A 7,455-nucleotide genomic window follows, 5' to 3' on the forward strand; every position below is an offset into this window, starting at 1 on the left:
AAAGTGGTGACTCAGAACTGGATCGAACAGTCCTGATAGACAATTGCACGAGCAATGCCTTAGCCAAGAAGGTTGGAGTAATCCTTGGCTGTGCAGCTGGCAAATATGAAGTGGGAGTGCTGAAGTGATATTATCTCTGTAAATAGCATTAGTGAGGCCATTTCTGAAAGTTATGTCTAGTCCTGATGTTCACATGTCCAAAAAAGATCTTAAGGAAACAGTAGAGATTTGGAGAAATCCTGCCAGAGTGATTTTAGGCTTTGAAAATCTGCTTTGGAGTGAAAAAACATATCCAAGAAAAAATTAGGAAGAGACTTTACTCCAGGCTACCAACATCCACATTGGTATAAATGTCGGAAGTGAGATCACGAAAAATTGTAGTGAGATGGAGTCTGAGAAACTCAGATTATACCCAGTTGAGAGATCTGAACCAGTGGTGCTGGGGTCAGGTTCCCCTCGTCAAGTCCAGATGACCACCTGTCACGCAGCATGGCTAAAGGTTGGCAGGTTTTTGGTGTCAACGGCTCATCATGGTGTCTAAGATGATGTCTGATTGCCTTTGACTCGGTAGTTTGCTGACCACAGATTTAGAGGAATAAATAGGACTGGCTTTTGGTGCGAAAGCTTGAGGCTGCACTATTGATATGATCCAGATATGTGGATGGATCTGCTACTAATGCTGTAGGTCATAATTTTGGAGAGATGTGGTGGGACTAGATGAATCACAGCATACAAAGTCACTTTGTGTGTGAAACAGAAGGCTGACTGAGGGACACTTTTCTTAGATTACTCAGCCAAAAAGGTAGCAACCAAGGTAGTTGGGCACAAAAGCTCTTTTTTTCTTTTTTCCTTTTAAAAAACATGGAGTGAAACAGATGGATCAAAAGCTTGTTGACATTGTTGGGGATCTTTCCAAGCAACTTCGGTGGGGTTTTGGCTCAGGTACGTACGCTCCTGGCTGTCGGTAGGCTGATCTCAACAGCAGATGAAATGGCCCCTGGATGTCACTGCTGTGCTACAGTAGAGCAGCAGAAGAGTCTTATTGTATGGGATGTAAAGAAGATGGAGTTAAGACCCAGAGAAATGGCCTGGATAACTCGGAGCATTGGCTCAGGCCTTTGGTTTGCCTCCAGCACAGATTGCAAATGACTGCAAGTTATCATCTGACAGATGCTCCGTCATGGCTCCAGGCCATTTCCTACTGCACAAATGTATATACATCACATACATCACAACCTGCGCTGTCGTCAAGCCTGCATGGTCAAATTGGCCTTGGCTGCTAATTTTTTTGCAGTTTCTCCTCTTTCCTTTTTCAAACCCCTCCCTCCTCCATGGAAAAACAAACTACTATCCACCATAAATTTAATTGATTTCAGAATAAACTCAGAGACTTACGGATGCACAGAAGACGTCAGAAGCCAATTCATCAACATCACCTTCAGTTTGCAAATTTTACTGTGAGCGATGCTGCTATTCTCAGCAGGTGGATAACAATGAAACCTAACGATGACATTTAAACATATTATTTCTATCAACAGTTTGCCTGGTGTTCGGCTTGATGACATTTAAACATACCATTTTTATCAACAATTTGCCAAGGGTACCATTTGATGGAAAGCCTTCAGATGAGTTCCTTGCTCCTGGGAAGGCACAGGACTTGATTGTTTGGGGTGGAGGAGAGATAAGAATGCAAATTCCTCCCGTTACCCCCACAATAATTCTCATAGGGAAATTTGTGTAGTCAGCACAAAAGCTTGTGGGAAGCACAAACTGTTAGCGTGGAATACAATAGTTTGAATTTAATCTCAGAATAAGAAAGATGAGGAAGAGTGGGCTGATTGCATCACTCATTTTCCTGTTGGCTGTGTTGAAAACCTTTAATTTAGCTCTGTTGAATTCTTGTCCACTGCGCTAAAGTAAAACAGCCTTGCTCCAGAATTGACTTTGACTTTGCAAACAAGGCGGCAGGAATTTCTACCCAGCTGATCGCTGTCATTTATTTAAGCAGCTCAGCACAGGATTAAGTAGCCCTGGAGCCTGGAACAGCCTTTTATCTTGAAAAGTGACTGTTCCAGGTGAGAAACAGAGATGAAGCAGTGGGAGATGTGGGATTTCTCTCACCTGACTTCATATATCCACAATGCAGACATTTCCAGCAGAGCCGGTCACCCCAGGCTCCCTTTGTAGTCAGCAGAAACAGGCACTTTTAGGTCATGATTCATCTGCCCTATTTTCAACATCTGTGCTGCTTGTGATGAATTGCAACCAGGACTCCAGAGCCTGCACAATTACAGGCTTTATCCAACTGTCCCCAAATATACTGTATTTGGAGATGTCCCCCCATCCTCCAGCTTCTGCTCACATGTGGTTCCTCCCCAGACCCACCGTTGTCCCTGCTGGAGGGACATCTCTGGCTCCTTGGATGGTCCAAGAGGGCACAAGATGCTTGGCTTCTCATGTTTGCCTTACTAAAGTTGTGACCTCTAAAATCTCTGAGCTTTGTCACGTAATGCTGGTTATGAATTCTCCAAGGTGGTCAAGATTCAGCTCAGGATTGACAGAGGTGGGTATTTTGATGCTTGTCCCCACTGTGTCTTATCACTCTCTGGGCCAAAGGGGAGGCTGCTTCAGTGCTTTGGTTCTTCATTCTGTATCAAGACTCCAGGAAAATTTAGGAATACGCAGGACACTTGGAGGGTGACACTCAGATCATTTGGAAGGAGAGGAAGGTGCATCACTTTGTAGGAGAAAAAATGTGTATAACACAATTATTTGGCTCTAAACAGGCCATGGAGCCAAACTCATTCATGGAAATTACTGTGGGAATTAACAATTGAAAATCAACCCTGGTTTATTCTATGGGTTTTGTTCAACCAGCAAGTACCATCTTTTTTCAGGCTCAAGTACCTACTCTTTAATGAATCTGGAGCATTCTCTGGCCCGGCTCTGATGTGTTTTCAGTCTTCTGTATATTCTCTGAGCAACCTGATCTGATTGAAGATGTCCCTGCTCATTGCAAGGGGGTTGGACTGGATGAGCTTTGAAGATCCCTTCCAAGCCAAACCATTCTACGATTCTATGGTATTCCTGCCCCGGTTCTTTGGTTTTCCAGCCACGCTGAAACTCAGAGGAGAAACCGCATACACTGTTTCAGAGCCTTTCTACCCTAAATGTGGACTGCCTGCCTCATGGCACTCTCTGGACCTTTACCACTGATGGGAGCAGCTGGTGTGTGGTCTATCCTGCACCAAGGCACCTTCATCTATCCTTTATTCCAACCATTGCATGGGGCACCTTCCATGAGTCAGGTCTTCTCCGCCAGCCATGGGTTCATGAGTGTTTTCAGCACCCTGTTGCACTGTTGCAGGCTCCCAGCTGCTTCTGAAGACCCCACCATGCATCCTACACCCTGAGGTGGGTTTGTCCATCCATTTGCCGCTGCCACTTTTCACCTTTCTCTGTTCCACCATCTGAGGATGGAGCATGCACACTGGGTAAGAGACAGAGGTAGGGCAGGAGCTTTCTAAATGGCCAGCTTCATCTGCGACAGAGCTGTAATTAGAGTGTAGTTATATTGCAGTTGCTATGCAAACACCCGCTCGTTTTACTTTTCAGTATGTAATTATCACTAAATCATCGAGGTGGAGGTTTATCTACCTAATTTGTTTACTTTCTTTGCTCCTTGGCTCTGTCGCTGCATCAGCTCGTGGGACCCGACCATCCGGAGGAGGTTGTGTGCACGGCGCAAAATGAAAAACGCTATTACTCAAAAATCCAGCACATATTTTCCCTTTACAAAAGCAACCTTTAGCAGAGCTGGTGCACGCCCCGGCCCTCAATTCTCCCTGCTAACAAAGGACGAAGGCAGTATTTCATCTTCAGAAGAGGCTAAGCAGCGGTCAATGATCCACAGCAGCCGTTCATGGACAATGGAAGGTCGGATTCCCCCGGGGCTACATTAGCTGTAAGAAAATGCTTCTCCAGAGGAGACAGGGTCATCCATCACCTGCATGTAGCTGTGCCCATCTGGGCTCTCCATGGGGTTTGGACCTGCAACCCCCACAATGTGCATATTAAGAGCAATGTCCCCTGCCCTGGGGGTAAGACAGAGAAGCTAAATAATTAACTTTTGCAGTGAGCTGGACAGCGGACAACAACGAAGATCCCCTTAACCAAGGCTGTTTAGCCTGCATCTTCTCACCACAGGTTTGCCTGCATATAAACCATTAACAAGGACATCTGAGCATCTGCAGCAACGTTCCTCAGCTACACGGGGTTGAGAAACCATCACCTCCTGCCCTGCGCGTGTCCTCCTCCGGCAGCGTTTTAAAGCAGCATCTACCACAACAATTATTTTTGTGACACGGACACAGGTTGAGCTGGAACCAAACCACCGATTAGGAGCTGAACAAGCTCCAGAGCCATTAACAACCCCTGGAGTCGTGCAGCCTCTCTGCTGGTTGCCTTTTACAATCCCTTAAATTGTCAGCTAACAAGATGGTGGGGACAGCGTTGGTTTAATGATGATCTCATCATTAGCAAGACCCAATTAGCAAGGAAGCCTAATGAATTCTCACATGCAAGCTTGCTAATTTAAATACAGATAATTAATAGCACCAGTTGCGTGCTTAAACAAAGATTTCAAAGGCCTTTCTCTGTGTCAATAATATGGACACAAGGCTGATCAATCTTCATGAAACACAATGGATTGGACTCTTCAGCATGTTTATGAGGAATTTAACACAAATTTGTCTGCAGCAGCAAATCCTTCAATAAAGCTTCAGTTAAGAAACAGTCAAACGTTCACAACCACTTATCAGATTATCATGCAAGAGGTGGGGAAGAAAAGAAAAGAGAGACAGAGGGACCTAAGCACAGCTGTACAATTTATTATCTTTTTTGCCCTGAAATGGTATTTCTTCTTTCTCTTATGCATGTGACTATGTTATTTTACCAACCAATTCCTGCATCTCAGAAGCATTCGGTATCATAAGGTGAAGGGACTTGGAGCCCAGGCTCTCAGATGAACTCCAGGAGTTAATGGACCAGGCAGCTTGCGTTGGCGGGAAACATTCCTGGAGAAAACATCTTGATAAAAGGAAAAAACATCCAAAGAGTGACAAATGGCCATATGAGGCCAGAGAGGGAACAAAAACAAGACAGTGGAAAGAAAATAACACTGGGAGGAAAAGAAAGGCACATAAAATATATATGTGTATACATATATATATGTGTAAGGGGAAGCACACAATAAAAACAGGCGCCCAGGCATGAGGGATGCAGGAACAGCTGTGGTTTTAGACAGATTTATCGCAGAGTCAGGCTGGGCAGTTTGAAATTTGCAGGAGAAAAACAGAGAAGAAGTTGATTTGATGAAATAATTATGAGCAGGAGAATGTGATAGAGAAGGGAAGAGAAGGCTTTACAGCTGGCAGGCAAATGAAAAGGATGGAGATTTTAGCTCCCTTTTTTTTCAACTCTTCACGTTTCTCTTATGTCCGGAGTGCTGCAAGGGGCTTTGCCCCCACATCTCTTTGGCTCAGGTTGGCAGGCATGTCCCATCAAAGTGTACCAGACTTTAGGAGGACAGCAGCAGTATCAGTCATGAATGTTGCAGATCCACTGGCTATTTTGGGTCAATTGGAGCGTTTTTTGTCTCTGTGCTTAACTCCATCTGCTTTGCAGCACTGCCCTGGATGCCACACACTCCTTCTCCTCCCAAGCTGCCCTGCTGCCACCCAGCTGAGGTTGCACATGTGCTGAGGTTCTCCCCAAGACCCTCTTGAAGAGCACAGGAGCATAAGGGTACAGCTTGCAATCTGTGGAATGAGAAGATTTGGGATGAAATGCCTGTTATTTACAGGAGACGGTCATCATTCGGCTCACAGAGCCCTGTCAGGGCCAATGCTGAGCTCTTGGTCTCGTTTCTCACATATGACTGTTGAGGCAAGCTAGGCATGTCCTTCATTGCTCCCACCCAGTGAATAACTGATCAAAGAGGAAAGATCTGGAGATTCCTTAGTTATTCCCACTCAATCTTGAGAGGCTAGATGGGCACAGCAAGACACAGGATAGAGGATTACCCATACTAGCGGCAAGCAGCACATCAAGAACAGGTTGACCTTGACATGGGATTATGATCCAGTGCCTAAACACAAGCAGCCAATGCTCTTGAGAAGCTCCAGAACATTCAAGACAGTGGGCTGACCAGTCTGGCACAGGACCTCCAGAAGACCCGTGCCATCCTGGCCCAGTTGGAGGCCAGATGGGACACCCTGGGCCACCTCAAATGGCACCAGCCACCTAGGGGTGCGTTGTGGCCTTATCTCACATATAAGCATTTATATCATAGACATGCAGCTCAATGACAAGGGCATGAGCTGAATCCACAGAGCAGTTAAAGATTAACTTCCCTCAGCAGTTTTTCTGATCTTGAACAGGCAAAAATCAAGGGCCAGTCTTCAGCCCCACTCCACCTCTCTCTGTATAAAGGGATGAGATATTAAATTAGTAATTGCAACTTGTTATTACCATCTATGCTTGCGTATCTAGAAGTCACATTTAGAGCCTTTTAGCTGAAAATGGAAAGCTGTGATTCTCACATCCTCACAGGACTCCTACGGCTACAGATTTGTAAAAAAACATTCAAGAAAATTAATGTGCCTTTCATGAAAATCATAGATAAAATTCCCATTGCCTCCCAGGGCACCACCATTGACTTCCCACCACCACAGTACCATGAGACGCCAGACAAAATCACGAGAAATGGAAGAGCCAATTTGCAGCATCTTACTTAGCTTTGCCCCAGAACTGAGCCAAAAAAAGCTCTCTCTAAAGAGCCTTAAGGATAAATAAAATTCTGTATTTTCTCCTTCCAGAGAAAGTCACACTCACTTAGTTTTCACTGACTTTGTTGGTACCTTGTTGTTCCTGTTGGCAAACCAAGCTTAGAGGGCCTCTGGGTTGGATTTATTTTCTGAAGTAGCACAGATGTGTAAAAAGTGTTTCAGACATTCAGGGTATCAGCTGAGTCCTTCCCAGAAGTGAAGGTCTTTCATTTTCTCTAGAGACATGTACTCTTGCCCATTTGGAAAGCTTTTAGTTGGTCAGAGGAGTAGTAAATAAGGTTTTACTGACAACAGCAGTCCTGTGAGAAATGATGTATTGTCACCATAAAAGTGTAACTTCTCAATGGAATAAACTACTATTTAGTAAAGAAATGCCTCTAAGAGTGACCATCCACAGCTGGTCCCAAGCCATAGGTAATCCTTTGGAAAAAGCTGGTTAAATGACAGAGCCAAACAGCATATTAACTGATAATATATATGTACCTAATTTCAAAGACAATTGATAATCTAATTAAAAATAAAATCTCTGCTTTTGAGTAGTTGTACAGTCTTGTTGGTCTGAAAGCAGAAACCTGACACTGAAATTTAGTATCCCGGTATGCGATTT

Source organism: Columba livia, chromosome 2, assembly GCF_036013475.1.
Source record: "Columba livia isolate bColLiv1 breed racing homer chromosome 2, bColLiv1.pat.W.v2, whole genome shotgun sequence".
NCBI lineage: Eukaryota > Metazoa > Chordata > Aves > Columbiformes > Columbidae > Columba > Columba livia.